A 16,989-nucleotide genomic window follows, 5' to 3' on the forward strand; every position below is an offset into this window, starting at 1 on the left:
ATAAAAGGCAATATGTAAGGCAAAAAGTACTGTTATGGCAATGAAAGGCAATATGTAAGGCAAAAAGTACTGTTATGGCAATGAAAGGCAATATGTAAGGCAAAAAGTACTGTTGTGGCAATGAAAGGCAATATGTAAGGCAAAAAGTACTGTTGTGGCAATAAAAGGCAATTTGTAAGGCAAAAAGTACTGTTGTGGCAATAAAAGGCAATTTGTAAGCAAAAAGTACTGTTATGGCAATGAAAGGCAATTTGTAAGCAAAAAGTACTGTTATGGCAATAAAAGGCAATATGTAAGGCAAAAAGTACAGTTATGGCAATGAAAGGCAATTTGTAAGGCAAAAAGTACAGTTGTGGCAATGAAAGGCAATATGTAAGGCAAAAAGTACAGTTGTGGCAATGAAAGGCAATATGTAAGGCAAAAAGTACAGTTGTGGCAATGAAAGGCAATATGTAAGGCAAAAAGTACAGTTGTGGCAATGAAAGGCAATATGTAAAGCAAAAAGTACAGTTGTGGCAATGAAAGGCAATATGTAAAGCAAAAAGTACAGTTATGGCAATAAAAGTCAATATGTAAGGCAAAAAGTACAGTTGTGGCAATGAAAGGCAATATGTAAGGCAAAAAGTACAGTTATGGCAATGAAAGGCAATTTGTAAGGCAAAAAGTACAGTTGTGGCAATGAAAGGCAATTTGTAAGGCATAAAGTACAGTTTCTGGCAATGAAAGGCAATTTGTAAGGCAAAAAGTACAGTTTCGGCAATGAAAGGCAATTTATAAGTCAAAAAAGTACAGTTGTGGCAATGAAAGGCAATTTGTAAGGCAAAAAGTACAGTTGTGGCAATGAAAGGCAATTTGTAAGGCAAAAAGTACAGTTGTGGCAATAAAAGGCAATATGTAAGGCAAAAAGTACAGTTGTGGCAATAAAAGGCAATATGTAAGGCAAAAAGTACAGTTGTGGCAATGAAAGGCAATATGTAAGGCAAAAAGTACAGTTGTGGCAATAAAAGGCTATTTGTAAGGCAAAAAGTACAGTTATGGCAATGAAAGGCAATATGTAAGGCAAAAAGTACAGTTGTGGCAATGAAAGGCAATATGTAAGGCAAAAAGTACAGTTGTGGCAATGAAAGGCAATATGTAAGGCAAAAAAGTACAGTTGTGGCAATGAAAGGCAATATGTAAGGCAAAAAGTACAGTTGTGGCAATGAAAGGCAATATGTAAGGCAAAAAGTACAGTTGTGGCAATGAAAGGCAATATGTAAGGCAAAAAGTACAGTTGTGGCAATGAAAGGCAATATGTAAGGCAAAAAGTACAGTTGTGGCAATGAAAGGCAATATGTAAGGCAAAAAGTACAGTTGTGGCAATGAAAGGCAATATGTAAGGCAAAAAGTACAGTTGTGGCAATGAAAGGCAATATGTAAGGCAAAAAGTACAGTTGTGGCAATGAAAGGCAATATGTAAGGCAAAAAGTACAGTTGTGGCAATGAAAGGCAATATGTAAGGCAAAAAGTACAGTTGTGGCAATGAAAGGCAATATGTAAGGCAAAAAGTACAGTTGTGGCAATGAAAGGCAATATGTAAGGCAAAAAGTACAGTTGTGACAATGAAAGGCAATATGTAAGGCAAAAAGTACAGTTGTGGCAATAAAAGGCAACATGTAAGGCAAAAAGTACTGCTATGGCAATAAAAGGCAATATGTAAGGCAAAAAGTACAGTTGTGGCAATGAAAGGCAATATGTAAGGCAAAAAGTACAGTTGTGACAATGAAAGGCAATATGTAAGGCAAAAAGTACTGCTATGGCAATGAAAGGCAATATGTAAGGCAAAAAGTACAGTTATGGCAATAAAAGGCAATATGTAAGGCAAAAAGTACAGTTGTGGCAATGAAAGGCAATATGTAAGTCAAAAAGTACAGTTGTGACAATTAAAGGCAATATGTAAGGCAAAAAGTACAGTTGTGGCAATGAAAGGCAATTTGTAAGGCAAAAAGTACAGTTGTGGCAATGAAAGGCAATATGTCAGGCAAAAAGTACAGTTATGGCAATAAAAGGCAATATGTAAGGCAAAAAGTAAAGTTGTGGCAATAAAAGGCAATATGTAAGGCAAAAAGTACAGTTGTGGCAATGAAAGGCAATATGTAAGGCAAAAAGTACAGTTGTGGCAATGAAAGGCAATATGTAAGGCAAAAAGTACAGTTATGGCAATAAAAGGCAATATGTAAGGCAAAAAGTACAGTTATGGCAATGAAAGGCAATATGTAAGGCAAAAAGTACAGTTATGGCAATGAAAGGCAATATGTAAGGCAAAAAGTACAGTTATGGCAATAAAAGGCAATATGTAAGGCAAAAAGTACTGTTATGGCAATGAAAGGCAATATGTAAGGCAAAAAGTACTGTTATGGCAATGAAAGGCAATATGTAAGGCAAAAAGTACTGTTGTGGCAATGAAAGGCAATATGTAAGGCAAAAAGTACTGTTGTGGCAATAAAAGGCAATTTGTAAGCAAAAAGTACTGTTGTGGCAATAAAAGGCAATTTGTAAGCAAAAAGTACTGTTATGGCAATGAAAGGCAATTTGTAAGGCAAAAAGTACTGTTATGGCAATGAAAGGCAATATGTACGGCAAAAAGTACAGTTATGGCAATGAAAGGCAATTTTTAAGGCAAAAAGTACAGTTGTGGCAATGAAAGGCAATATGTAAGGCAAAAAGTACAGTTGTGGCAATGAAAGGCAATATGTAAGGCAAAAAGTACAGTTGTGGCAATGAAAGGCAATATGTAAGGCAAAAAGTACAGTTGTGGCAATGAAAGGCAATATGTAAAGCAAAAAGTACAGTTATGGCAATGAAAGGCAATATGTAAGGCAAAAAGTACAGTTGTGGCAATAAAAGGCAATATGTAAGGCAAAAAGTACAGTTGTGGCAATGAAAGGCAATATGTAAGGCAAAAAGTACAGTTATGGCAATGAAAGGCAATTTGTAAGGCAAAAAGTACAGTTGTGGCAATGAAAGGCAATTTGTAAGGCAAAAAGTACAGTTTCTGGCAATGAAAGGCAATTTGTAAGGCAAAAAGTACAGTTATGGCAATGAAAGGCAATTTGTAAGGCAAAAAGTACAGTTGTGGCAATGAAAGGCAATTTGTAAGGCAAAAAGTACAGTTGTGGCAATGAAAGGCAATTTGTAAGGCAAAAAGTACAGTTGTGGCAATAAAAGGCAATATGTAAGGCAAAAAGTACAGTTGTGGCAATAAAAGGCAATATGTAAGGCAAAAAGTACAGTTATGGCAATGAAAGGCAATATGTAAGGCAAAAAGTACAGTTGAGGCAACAAAAGGCAATTTGTAAGGCAAAAAGTACAGTTTCTGGCAATGAAAGGCAATTTGTAAGGCAAAAAGTACAGTTATGGCAATGAAAGGCAATTTGTAAGGCAAAAAGTACAGTTGTGGCAATGAAAGGCAATTTGTAAGGCAAAAAGTACAGTTGTGGCAATGAAAGGCAATATGTAAGGCAAAAAGTACTGTTATGGCAATGAAAGGCAATATGTAAGGCAAAAAGTACTGTTGTGGCAATGAAAGGCAATATGTAAGGCAAAAAGTACTGTTGTGGCAATAAAAGGCAATTTGTAAGGCAAAAAGTACTGTTGTGGCAATAAAAGGCAATTTGTAAGCAAAAAGTACTGTTATGGCAATGAAAGGCAATTTGTAAGCAAAAAGTACTGTTATGGCAATGAAAGGCAATATGTAAGGCAAAAAGTACAGTTATGGCAATGAAAGGCAATTTGTAAGGCAAAAAGTACAGTTGTGGCAATGAAAGGCAATATGTAAGGCAAAAAGTACAGTTGTGGCAATGAAAGGCAATATGTAAGGCAAAAAGTACAGTTGTGGCAATGAAAGGCAATATGTAAGGCAAAAAGTACAGTTGTGGCAATGAAAGGCAATATGTAAAGCAAAAAGTACAGTTGTGGCAATGAAAGGCAATATGTAAAGCAAAAAGTACAGTTATGGCAATAAAAGGCAATATGTAAGGCAAAAAGTACAGTTGTGGCAATGAAAGGCAATATGTAAGGCAAAAAGTACAGTTATGGCAATGAAAGGCAATTTGTAAGGCAAAAAGTACAGTTGTGGCAATGAAAGGCAATTTGTAAGGCAAAAAGTACAGTTTCTGGCAATGAAAGGCAATTTGTAAGGCAAAAAGTACAGTTTCGGCAATGAAAGGCAATTTATAAGTCAAAAAAGTACAGTTGTGGCAATGAAAGGCAATTTGTAAGGCAAAGAGTACAGTTGTGGCAATGAAAGGCAATTTGTAAGGCAAAAAGTACAGTTGTGGCAATAAAAGGCAATATGTAAGGCAAAAAGTACAGTTGTGGCAATAAAAGGCAATATGTAAGGCAAAAAGTACAGTTGTGGCAATGAAAGGCAATATGTAAGGCAAAAAGTACAGTTGTGGCAATAAAAGGCAATTTGTAAGGCAAAAAGTACAGTTATGGCAATGAAAGGCAATATGTAAGGCAAAAAGTACAGTTGTGGCAATGAAAGGCAATATGTAAGGCAAAAAGTACAGTTGTGGCAATGAAAGGCAATATGTAAGGCAAAAAAGTACAGTTGTGGCAATGAAAGGCAATATGTAAGGCAAAAAGTACAGTTGTGGCAATGAAAGGCAATATGTAAGGCAAAAAGTACAGTTGTGGCAATGAAAGGCAATATGTAAGGCAAAAAGTACAGTTGTGGCAATGAAAGGCAATATGTAAGGCAAAAAGTACAGTTGTGGCAACGAAAGGCAATATGTAAGGCAAAAAGTACAGTTGTGGCAATGAAAGGCAATATGTAAGGCAAAAAGTACAGTTGTGGCAATGAAAGGCAATATGTAAGGCAAAAAGTACAGTTGTGGCAATGAAAGGCAATATGTAAGGCAAAAAGTACAGTTGTGGCAATGAAAGGCAATATGTAAGGCAAAAAGTACAGTTGTGGCAATGAAAGGCAATATGTAAGGCAAAAAGTACAGTTGTGGCAATGAAAGGCAATTTGTAATTGATTGTCCTTTGGCAACGTTGGTATTTAAAGGAGTACAATCGTACTGGTACAATGAGCTATCAACTGAGGCTATTCTCATTACAGCGACTTGCCACAGGGGGACTCGGGTTCCATTTAATATGCCTACATTGGCTGTGGGTCTTTGACTTGCAAGCTTTTGGTTTGCATTGACAAAGTCAATAGATGGAGTGATTTAGATAAAATATCTAAACAGTTATCCTGTACGTCCATCCATGGTAATAGGATGCGGGTAGTTTCCTTGTTCATGAAAGCCGCTAATAGTTCGAACTACTCATGCCTAAATATCATGAGCTTTGACAATTGTTTGCGTAGTTTGGGTCCTGTTATCTTCTCGGTGAAGCACTTGGCAAGGTGATGCATCCAGATCTTGATGTAACATGCTGCAATGCACTTGATAAGCACAAAAACGTGATCGTGGTCTGGCCGACAGTCGAACATGTGATCGTTCAGCTGTGCAGACAAACATTGAGATCCGACATCATGCAGAACAGCCGTCGATAGGGCAGATGCAATCCCTTCGGACCGAGGTAGAGCACCGGCTGTTGTACGGAGCAGTCTCTGGAGGCATCGCTCAGTAGATTTGCACACCTTCACCACATCATCAGAAGATTTGCACACCTTCGCCACATCATCAGAAGATTTGCACACCTTCACCACATCATCAGAAGATTTGATAAGGCCACCCCGATTCTTTCTCTTCAAGAGGCGTCCACCAGCATCCATCCCATTTGAAGTCAGAACCTGTTGACATTCAAGGCAAGGTGTGCGTCTCTTTACCACACGTACAACGTAGCCTGCTATGTATCCTATAGCATCATGTAGCACTGGAGACAAGGGAGGGATGTTAGGTGCATCAATGTAATCATGGTCTTCATTACATGGCTGCCGATCTTCCAAGTCGTATTTCCTGATAAGAAACATGTCGCTCTCATCGGTGATGCGGCCTTCTCTGTCATGGCTGACAGGTACACTGGACACATGAAGGATCGGTGTCTTGTCTTGCGCGATGCAATTACCTCCCATTCCCTTGTAGTGGCAGTATTGCTTGAGCTCCGAGTCAAGACTCTTCAATGACAATGTGACTAGATCTAGAGTGTAGACTCCAGATCTCGTCACATTGTCATTTGTGTAAAACTGTAATCAGATCTAGATCTGATTACAGTTTTACACCGTAATTTTGTGCATTTTTTTTACAGATTTTTATTCTTCACTTACAATTAAGTAATAATTCATACTTAGCTCCACACGAATCTGTGGTTTTGCAAGCTATTTGTTTTAAAGTAGCCTAACTAAAAGTTCGATTGTAATGTAAATCTAAAATATAGAACTTTTTTACACAGCAAATAACAAGGGAATCTACACATGGGTCTGTACAAACATCTAACTCGTTCATCTGTTGCACGCTATTAACTCTAAACAGTCTCATTTACAGTAACTTTATTATACTTACAGATGAAATGTTGGATTGCAACCCTTCAACTGCCTATTTGTACAGTTGACCGCAGCACATGAAGGCATCTTGAGTCCATTTATAGTAATAACGAATCAAAATTATATATGTATTGGCAGGAGTGTTAACGCGAGCTTTCTTGGAGAATCAATGCGAGTGGTTAAGATGGCGGCCGGTTCGTACGTTTGGCGTCAGATCGATCAGCCAATGCGCTATCCAGTGGTTGTAGAGATCAGTGAAGGCAGCTCAATGATTATGGACCTGTTGCCCTCACGTCCATCCTGTAGCGGTTGCCGCTGAACATACACAATCGCCTTACACCTGCCGAGGACGCAACCACGAAGCGATCTCTGTGCCGGGCTCTCCCAGACCGCCCGGACACGCCCAGTCTCGCCTTTCCCGGGCATGTCCAGACTTGCCTTTCCCAGGCTCGCCCGGGCCGCCCGGGCACGCCCACTCTCGCCGCGTTTGATTGTATATATGTATTGCTGCCGGATAAACAGACTTTTCAGAGTACCCGAGTTTGGTTTTGCCGAATAAAGAAACTCGGATGAATTCCCGTCTTTTGTCACGTCAATCCTTTTAACTCGCGTAGAAGCACAGCTCCTTCATTGGTGACCCCCGACATGGACACGGCAGTTGCCCTTAAACTGCCTACCTTCTGGGAGGCTCACGCGGCGGTTTGGTTCGCCCAGGCGGACTCCCAGTTTGCCCTGCGAGGCATTACCGCCGACGACACCCGCTTCCACCATGTGGTAGCGGCACTCGGCTCCGCCACCGCGGCCCGCGCCCTGGGCCTCCTCCAGCACCCGCCAGCCACTGACAAGTATGGCGCGATCAAGACGCTCCTCCTCGACGCATTCGCCCTCTCACCGGCAGAACGCGCACGACGCCTGCTCGACCTGCCCGAGCTCGGCGACACGCGCCCGTCCGAGTGAATGGACTACATGCTCTCGCTGCTCGGTGAGCACTCCCCGGATTTTCTTTTCTGAGGGCTGTTCCTCCGCCAGCTGCCTAGCCAGGTATGCCTCGCCCTGGCAGGCACGCAGATCACGGATCCCCGCGCCCTCGCCAGGGAAGCCGACAAGATCTCCTCGGCAGGCCAGCACATCGGGGCGGCTACCTGGAGCCCGCCGCCATCCGAGGTGACGCCCATGGCGCCCGAGCGCCCGGTGCGGTTGGAGGCCGAACTGCCAGTGCAACTGGCGGCCGCCATGCCGCGCCGACCGCTCCCAACACGACGGCCGGAGCCGCCACCTGACCAGGCGTGGTGTTATTACCACGCCAGGTTCGGACACAAGGCACGGACATGCCGACCCCCGTGCACTTTCGGCAAGTCGGGAAACGGCCGGGCCGGCATTCATTACTGGCCATGAGCGCCGGCCACTCGGGCAACTTGCTTTTTATCAAGGATAAAGCGTCCGGGCGGCGCTTCCTTTGTGACACCGGCACCCAACTGAGCGTCATACCCGCCTCCGAGCAGGACAGGCAGACCGCAGTTGGCGGCCCCTCCTTGGTCGCTGCCAACGGATCGGCCATCCGCACCTTCGGCCCGCGCAACGTCACCCTCTGCTTCGGCAACCAGCGCTTTAACTGGACCTTTGTGACGGCGAGCGTGCCCATGGTTTTGCTGGGCGCCGACTTCCTCTGCGCACATGGGCTGCTGGTCGACGTCAAATGGCGTCGCCTTGTCAACGCCGAGACTTTCAGCTCCCTGGCATGAATGATGAGCAGCTCCCCCGCCGACCGAACTAGCATGCGCCCTCCCGGCGGCAAACGAGTTCACTCGCCTGCTTGCAGAGTTCCCGGCCCTCACGTGGCCGACGTTTTCGGCCGTCGCAGTGAGACATGGTATCGAGCACCACATACCAACTACGGGCCCGCCGGTCTACGCCAGAGCCCGCCGCCTCGACCCGGCCAAGCTCGCCATGGTAAAAGCCGAGTTTGACGCTTTGGAGCACCTCGGCATCGTGCGGTGCTCCGATAGCGCGTGGGCCTCGCCACAACACATCGTGCCGAAGCCGGGGGGCGGCTGGCGCCCATGTGGCGACTACCGCCGCCTCAACGACGTTACCACCCCTGACATGTATCCGGTCCCGCACATGCAGGACTTTTCCGCCCGTTTGGCGGGGCGGGTCATTTTTTCGAAAGTTGACCTAATACGGGGATACCACCAGGTAGCTGTCAGGCCGGCCGACATCCCAAAAACGGCCGTCATCATGCCGTTCGGCCTATTCGAATTCTTGAGAATGCCGTTTGGCCTCAAAAACGCGGCCCAGGTGTTCCAACGCTTGATGGACGGCGTGCTGCGCAACCTGCCGTTCCTCTTCATCTACCTGGAAGACATACTCGTCGCCAGCACGTCCCGGGCCGAGCACCTCCTCCACCTCCGAACACTGTTCGAGCACCTCAGCGAGCACGGCTTAATCGTCAACCCGCCCAAATGCCACTTCGGCACGACGGCCGTTGACTTTTTGGGCCACCACATCACCAGAAACGGGGCCGTGCCGCTGCCAACCAAGGTCGAGGCCATCACCGAGTTCCCGCGTCCCCGCTTCATCAAGGCCCTGCAGGAGTTCCTCGGCATGGTGAATTTCTACCACCGTTTCGTGCCCCGCGCTGCTCAGCTCATGCGGCCCCTTTACGAAGCCCTCCGGGGCAAGCCGGCCAAGCATGACGTCGTCTGGTCCACAACCACGGACGCGGCATTCACAGGCGCAAAGCTGGCCCTCGCCGACGCAACGCTGCTGGCTCACCCGGTGCTCGATGCTCCAATCGCCCTCACTACGGACGCCTCCGACTACGCGGTGGGCGCCGTACACGAACAATGGGTGAACGGGGTTTGGCAGCCACTCGCTTTTTTTAGCCGGCAACTCTGGCCGAACGAGCTAAAATATAGCACTTTTGACCACGAGCTCCTCGGTCTATACCTGGCCATTCGCCATTTCCGCCACCTCCTGGAGGGCCGCCCGTTCACGGCTTTCGTCGACCACAAGCCATTGGTTTACGCGATGGCCAAAGTCACGGAGCCGTGGTCGGCCCGCCAGCAGTGCCACCTCTCCGCCGTGTCGGAATTTACCAAGGACATCCGACACGTCGCCGGAAAAGACAACGCCGTGGCCGACTGTCTTTCTCGGGCCAGCGCGAACGCGGTCCACCTCGGCGTGGACTTCGCGCTTATGGCGGCTGACCAGACCACCGACATCATGGTGCAAGCCCTCCGGGCGGCGGCCACGGGCCTCCGCCTGGCCGACATCCCCTTCGCGGACACTGTCCTGCTCTGCGACATCTCCCGAGGCCAGCCTCGCCCCATCGTGCCCGTTACCTGGCAGCGCTGCGTTTTCGCCTCCCTCCACGGCCTTTCCCACCCGGGCCGGAAAGCTTCCCAGAAGCTAGTGTCGGCGCGTTTCGTCTGGCACGGACTTCGACGGGACGTCCGCGATTGGGCCAACGCCTGCACGGCCTGCCAGCGGACCAAGGTCCACCGCCACACCCAGGCCCCGCTGGCACCTTTCACCATGCCCGAACGGCGTTTCGACCACGTCAACGTGGACCTGGTGGGCCCCCTTCCCCCATCACGAGGTTTCACACACCTGCTCACCATGGTGGACAGGACCACCAGGTGGCCGGAGGCCGTTCCCCTCGTTTCCACCTGGCCGTTCGCCATTTCCACCTGGCCAGTTTCCACCTGGCCACCACCGCCGATGTGGCGCAGGCTTTCATCGCCACCTGGGTCGCCTGCTTCGGCGCACCGGCGGACATCTCTTCGGACCGCGGTCCGCAGTTCACCTCCGAGCTGTGGGGTGCAGTCGCCCGCAACCTGGGGGTCAAGCTCCACCGTACCATGGCCTACCACCCCCAAGCCAATGGGTTGTGCGAGCGTTTTCACCGCTCTATGAAGGCCGCGCTCATGGCCGGCCTTCAGGACGGTGGTTGGGCCGACCGGCTGTCGTGGGTCCTTTTGGGCCTCCGCACGGCCCCCAAGGAGGACCTCCAGGCATCCACCGCCGAGCTCGTCTACGGCCAGCCGCTACGCGTCCCGGGGGAGTTCGTGCCCAATGCTACCAGTCCCTGGTCCGCGGCTCGCCGGCGCTCAGACCTCCAGGAGGCCGCCCGACGGTTTGCCCCCGTGCCAACGTCCCGCCACAGTGGCCCCCAGTCCTACGTTCCCCCAGCGCTTCGCACAGCGGAGTACGTTTTTGTGCGTCATGACGCACACCGGGGGCCACTCCGGCCGCCGTACGACGGACCCTTCTGGGTCCTGCGACGGGACGACAAGTTTTTCGTCATCGACGTCGGCGGCAGGTCGGACCGGATTTCGGTGGACCGCCTCAAGCCGGCGCACGTGGACGTCGACCAACCACCACGGTTGGCCCTTCCTCCGTGCCGAGGCCACCCCCCGTCCACGGTTCCCCCCGCTCAGCCACCCACCACCACACCGGACCCCCCCCGCCCCCCACGACCCTCCAGGGGTCGCTTCGGCCGGGTCATCAGGACCCCCCTTAAATTGACCCTGCCGGTGCAAGTCGATTCTGGGGGGGCGCGTGTAGCGGTTGCCGCTGAACATACACAATCGCCTTACACCTGCCGAGGACGCAACCACGGAGCGATCGCTGTGCCAGGCTCGCCCAGACCGCCCGGAGACGCCCAGTCTCGCCTTTCCCGGGCATGTCCAGACTTGCCTTTCCCGGGCTCACCCGGGCCGCCCGGGCACGCCCACTCTCGCCGCGTTTGATTGTATATATATATTGCTGCCCGATAAACGGGCTTTTCAGAGTACCCGAGTTTGGTTTTGCCGAATAAAGAAACTCGGATGAATTCCCGTCTTTTGTCGCGTCAATCCTTTTAACTCGCGTAGGAGCACAGCTCCTTCAATCCTGTGTAAATGTATGGAGAAATTGATGGTGAAGTTTATAGCATCAGATGTAACTCCGAAACTGGATCCTTTACAATTTGCATATAAAGCAAGACGATGTGTTGAAGATGCCTGGCTCAGCTTACTTCATCTAATCACAAGTCACCTTGACCAGAATGGAACCTATGTCCGTGTGTTATTTATCGATTTCTCGTCAGCCTTTAACACTATGCAGCCATTTACCCTTGTGAAAGTGTTGAGTGACCTGTGCCTGAACCCCCATATCATACTTTGGGTGGAAAGTTTTTTACGAGACCGTCCTCAGCGGGTGAGGGTGAATGGTAGCTTATCAAAGTTATCAATCTTGAATACTGGTGCTCCACAAGGCGGTGTATTGTCACCTCTACTGTTCAGTTTGTACACCAATGGATGCGTGGCTCTTTAAGAAGTTTGTAACTTAATTAAGTATGCAGACGATATCGCCATTGTTGGCTGTCTTTCCGATCAATCATCCTTTGTATCTTCACCTCGACGAGATTGACACATTGAACAAGTGGTGGGGACTTTTGTCTTACTCTGAATGTGGACAAAACAAAAGAGATGATTTTGGACTTTCGGAAAGGTCACAATCATGAGCCTGTAACCATAAATGGTGATAAGGTGGAAATTGTTAGCAAATTTAAATACCTGGGCACCTTTATTGATGACAAGCTAACTTTTGATGGAAATACTGATGCTGTGTACAAGAAATCAATGCAAAGATTGTATTGTAGCGTGGTGCTACGCACGTAACTTGTTTGCCAAAGAAGGTAAGCCACAACGCGTAGGGTCAAAAGAGTCTTTATTGTAAAGCTCAAACTGTAGCACTGACTTGCTCGGGGCTGCGAGCCCCGTGTATATCCCGAGGCCACGCCTACCCCTCGGGCGTGGCCGACACCCTCTTGGTGCGCGGAATGATGTCACCGCGCCAGCGAGCCATCGTGTCCGCCACACGCGCCCCCCCAGAATTCCCGCGCACCTGAAGGGTCAGTTTGAGGGGAAACGGATGACCCGGCCGAAGCGCCCTCTGGCGGCTGGCGGCGTCTGGGATGCCGGGTTGCCGACTGGGATGCCGCTGGCGGCATCTGGGATGGGTGCAGGACAGGGTGGTGGCGTGCCGGCGGGGCTGGGTGATGCCAGGGGTCTGCCCGCCGGGGGGCGGCCCCGACGCGGGGGCCGAGCCACTGGTGGGGGGTGGTCCACGTCGAGGTGGGCCGGCTTGAGGCCGTCCACGGAAACGCGGTCAGGAGTACCGCCGATGTCCAGGGTGAAGTGTTTCACCCCGGTCTCCAGCACGCGGAAGGGCCCGTCGTACGGGGGCCGCAGCGGTGTCCGGTGGGCGTCGTGGCGGACGAACACGTACTCCGCCGTGCGAAGCTCCGGGGCGACGTGCGTTGGCGGGCACCCGTGATGCGCCGTCGGCACCGGGGCGAACCTCTGGGCGGTCTCCTGCAGTGCGGAGCGCTGCTGCGCCGCGGACCATGGTGCCGTGGAGTCGGGGAGGAACTCGCCCGGCACCCGCAGCGGTTGTCCGAAGACCAACTCTGCCGTGGATGCGCGCAGGTCGTCCTTGGGCGCCGTCCTGAGGCCCAGCAGGACCCAGGGGAGCCTGTCGATCCAGCCGCCATCGTGGGGGGTGGCCCGGAGCGTGGCCTTTAAGGAGCGATGGAAGCGCTCACACAGGCCGTTGGCCTGGGGGTGGTAGGCCGTGGTGCGGTGCAGCTGGACACCGAGCCCCGCACGTCCGCCCCCCAGAGCTCCGAGGTGAACTGGGGGCCGTGGTCGGACGAGATGTCCGAGGGGGCGCCGAACCGGGCAACCCAGGTGGCGATGAACACCTGTGCGACGTCCGCCACCGTCGTCACCGCCAAAGGCACAGCCTCCGGCCACCGGGTGGTGCGGTCCACCATGGTGAGGACGTGGGTGAAACCCCGCGAGGGGGGCAGAGGTCCCACCAAGTCCACGTGAACGTGGTCGAACCGACGTTCGGGCACAGTAAACGGGGCCAACGGGGCCAACGGGGCCTGGGTGTGGCGGTGCACCTTCACGCGCTGGCACGCGAGGCACGTCCTGGTCCAATCGCGGACGGTCTTCCGGAGGCCATGCCAGACGAACTTGTCGGCGACCAGCCTCTAGGAGGCCTTCGTGCCCGGGTGGGACAGGCCGTGGATGGCGTCAAAAACCCGGCGCTGCCAGCCCGCGGGCATGATGGGGCGAGGTCGGCCGAGGGAGACATCACACAAGAGGGCCGTGCCCGCGCCGTCGAACGGCACCTCGGTGACCGCGTGGGTGACGGACCGGGAAAGGCAATCCGCCACCGGGTTGTCCTTCCCCGCGACGTGCCGGATCTCCGTCATGTACTCGGACACGGCCGAGAGGTGACGCTGCTGCCGGGCCGACCACGGCTTGGCGACCTTGGCCATCGCGAAGACCAGGGGCTTGTGGTCGATGAAGGCCGTGAACGAACGGCCCTCGACCAGATGGCGGAAATGCCGGACCGCCAGGTGAAGCCCGAGAAGCTCGCGGTCGAAGGTACTGTACCGCCGTTCGTGTGGGCGGAGCTGCCGGCTGAAAAACGCCTGCGGCTGCCAAGTTCCCTTCACCCATTGCTCGTGCACCGCGCCCACCGCGTAGTCCGATGCGTCGGTGGTGAGGGCGATCGGTGCATCGGGCACCGGGTGCGCGAGCATGGTGGCGTTAGTCAAGGCGAGCTTCGCGCCCGCGAACGCCGCGTCCATCGGCTCGGTCCAAGCAACGTCACCTTTGCCTGGCTTCCCCCGGAGGGCCTCATGCAGGGGGCGCAGGAGCTGGGCGATGCGGGGCAGGAACCGGTGATAAAAGTTCACCATGCCCAGGAACTCCTGGAGCCCCTTGATCGTGCGGGGGCGCGGAAACCCCCTGACCGCCTCCACCTTGGCCGGTAAGGGGGTGGCCCCGTGCCTGGTGACGCGGTGCCCCAAAAAGTCGATTTCGGCGATGCCGAACCGGCACTTGGCGGGGTTGATGATCAGGCCATGCTGGCCCAGGCGTTCGAAGAGCGTGCGGAGATGGCGGAGATGCTCCTCACGGGACGCGCTTGCGACGAGGATGTCGTCCAGGTAGACGTAAACGAAATCCAAGTCGCGCAAGACGCTGTCCATCAGCCGCTGGAACGCCTGAGCCGCATTCTTCAACCCGAAGGGCATCCGCAGAAACTCGAAGAGGCCGAATGGTGTAATGACGGTCATCTTCGGTATGTCCTCCGGCCTGACGGGGACCTGGTGGTAGACACGGATGAGAACCACCTTGGAAAAGAGGGACATTTTCGCCAACCGGGCGGAAAAGTCCTGGATGTGAGGGACCGGGTAGCGGTCGGGGGTGGTAGCATTGTTGAGGCGGCGGTAGTCCCCGCACGGCCGCCATCCCCCGCCGGGCTTCGGCACGATGTGCAGCGGCGATGCCCAAGCACTCTTGGAGTGCCGCACGATGCCCAGCCGCTCCAGCGTAGCGAACTCCGCTTTCGCCACCGCGAGCTTCGTCGGCTCGAGGCGGCGTGCCCGGGCGTAGACCGGTGGCCCGACGGTGGGGATGTCATGCTCCACCCCGTGCTTGACGGCCACCGCCGAGAAGGTGGGCCGCGTGAGGGCCGGGAAATTGGCGAGGAGGCGGGTAAAGTCATCCGCTGCCGGAAGCGTACAAACCAAACTCGCCGGGATGGAACCGTTTAGCAAGCCGCTTGGTGAGCCGCTCGGTGAGCCGCTCAGTGAGCCGCTCAACGAGCTGCTCAGCGAACAAGCGAGCGAGCTAAAGGTTTCGGCCTGGACGAGCCTTCTGTGCTTCCCGTCCACCAACAACCCATTTGCACATAGGAAGTCCACACCGAGCAATGCCATGGGCACGCTGGCGGTTACGAACGACCATTGAAAGCGCTGCCTTCCGAACCGCATGGAGAGGCAGCGCTTCCCGAATGTGCGTATGGGTGTACCGTTGGCTGCAAGCAACGCGGGGCCCCAACGCGAGGCGTACCTGTGCCGGTAGCTGGCATAGAAAAAGCGCCCAGAATAAAAAATCCGGGGCTTTGTCACACAGCAACGACAGCATGTAGTCCATCCGTACTGATGGTCGTGTGTCGCCGAGTTCGGGAAGGTCCAGGAGGCGGACCGCCCGTTCGAGCTCCGTGAGGCCGAACGTGGCGATGAGGAGACGTTTGAGCGTCGTGTACTTGTGCTCCGCCGGTGGGTGCCGCAGGATGGACACGACTCGGGCGGCCGTGCCTGGCCCGAGGGCGGCAATCACGTGATAGTAACGCGTCTCGTCCGCCGTTATTCCTCGAAGCTGGAACTGTGCTTCGGCCTGCACGAACCATACCTCGGCCTGTGCTTCCCAAAACTCAGGGAGCTTTACCGCGACCGCGTTGCTGGCCATGGCGCGTTCTGTGGTCAGCGACGGCTGAAGCAAAAGGGGTCACCAGTGTAGCGTGGTGCTACGCATGCAACTTGTTTGCCAAAGAAGGTAAGCCACAACGCGTAGGGTCAAAAGAGTCTTTATTGTAAAGCTCAAACTGTAGCACTGACTTGCTCAGGGCTGCGAGCCCCGTGTATATCCCGAGGCCACACCTACCCCTCGGGCGTGGCCGACACCCTCTTGGTGCGCGGAATGATGTCACCGCGCCAGCGAGCCATCGTGTCCGCCACAGTATCTTATCAGGAAGTTGAATTCATTTGGTGTTAGCTCTCGTGTGATGCGGATGTTAACAAATTCCTTACTGATCAGTGTTTTATCATTTAATTTGATTTCCTGGTGCAGTTATCTTAATGTGCGGAATAAGTCACGATTGAGAAAGGTCATTACACTGGCATTTAAAGCTGTAGGTGGGCCTTCAAGCAGTCTGGAGTCTCTGTACTTGCGAGCATTGAAAAGGAAGGCGGTGCAGGTGTGTACCGATGAAAGTCATTTCTTGACCGGACTTTTTGAAAAACTGCCATCAGGGAGACGCTTTCGTGCAAGGAGGATGAAGAAGAACATGTTCAAAAAGTCATTTGTACCATGTGCAATTCAAATGCTAAATTCAAATTCCTCGACATTTTGCTCTTTAGTCCATCTTCCATACTTTATATTTATTTTATATTTTATATCTTTTTTGATATTGTTTTCTTATTCCCTTTGTGTTTTATGTTTTAATGATGGTCAACTTACGGTGTCACCAAACAATAATTTCCCTGAAAATGGGACAATAAAGATTTATTTATAATTATTTATTATTATTATTATTAATTACTAAAAAAAAAATCTTTTTTTTTAAAGTTACAGATTCTGATGAAATGGTGGTGGTTTATGTGTTCTATGACCGAATTGATTAATAATTTAATTTTTTAATGATTATTATATATTTATTTATTTTCATTATTAATCATTTATTTATTTTCTTTCTTATTTGGCCAATATCTCAGGCACTTTTTGAGATGGGAAGCTAATATTTGGACATGAGTGACCAAGTGATGTGGCGATCAAGGATATTTTTGATTTATTGATTCATCAATTAATCAATTGATCGATTAATTATTTAATTATTCGATTAATTACTAAAAAATAAAAATAATAATTCAGTTACAGATTCTGAAG

The sequence above is a fragment of the Myxine glutinosa genome, chromosome 6 (assembly GCF_964187855.1).
Source record: "Myxine glutinosa chromosome 6, kmMyxGlut1.1, whole genome shotgun sequence".
Classification (NCBI taxonomy): domain Eukaryota; kingdom Metazoa; phylum Chordata; class Myxini; order Myxiniformes; family Myxinidae; genus Myxine; species Myxine glutinosa.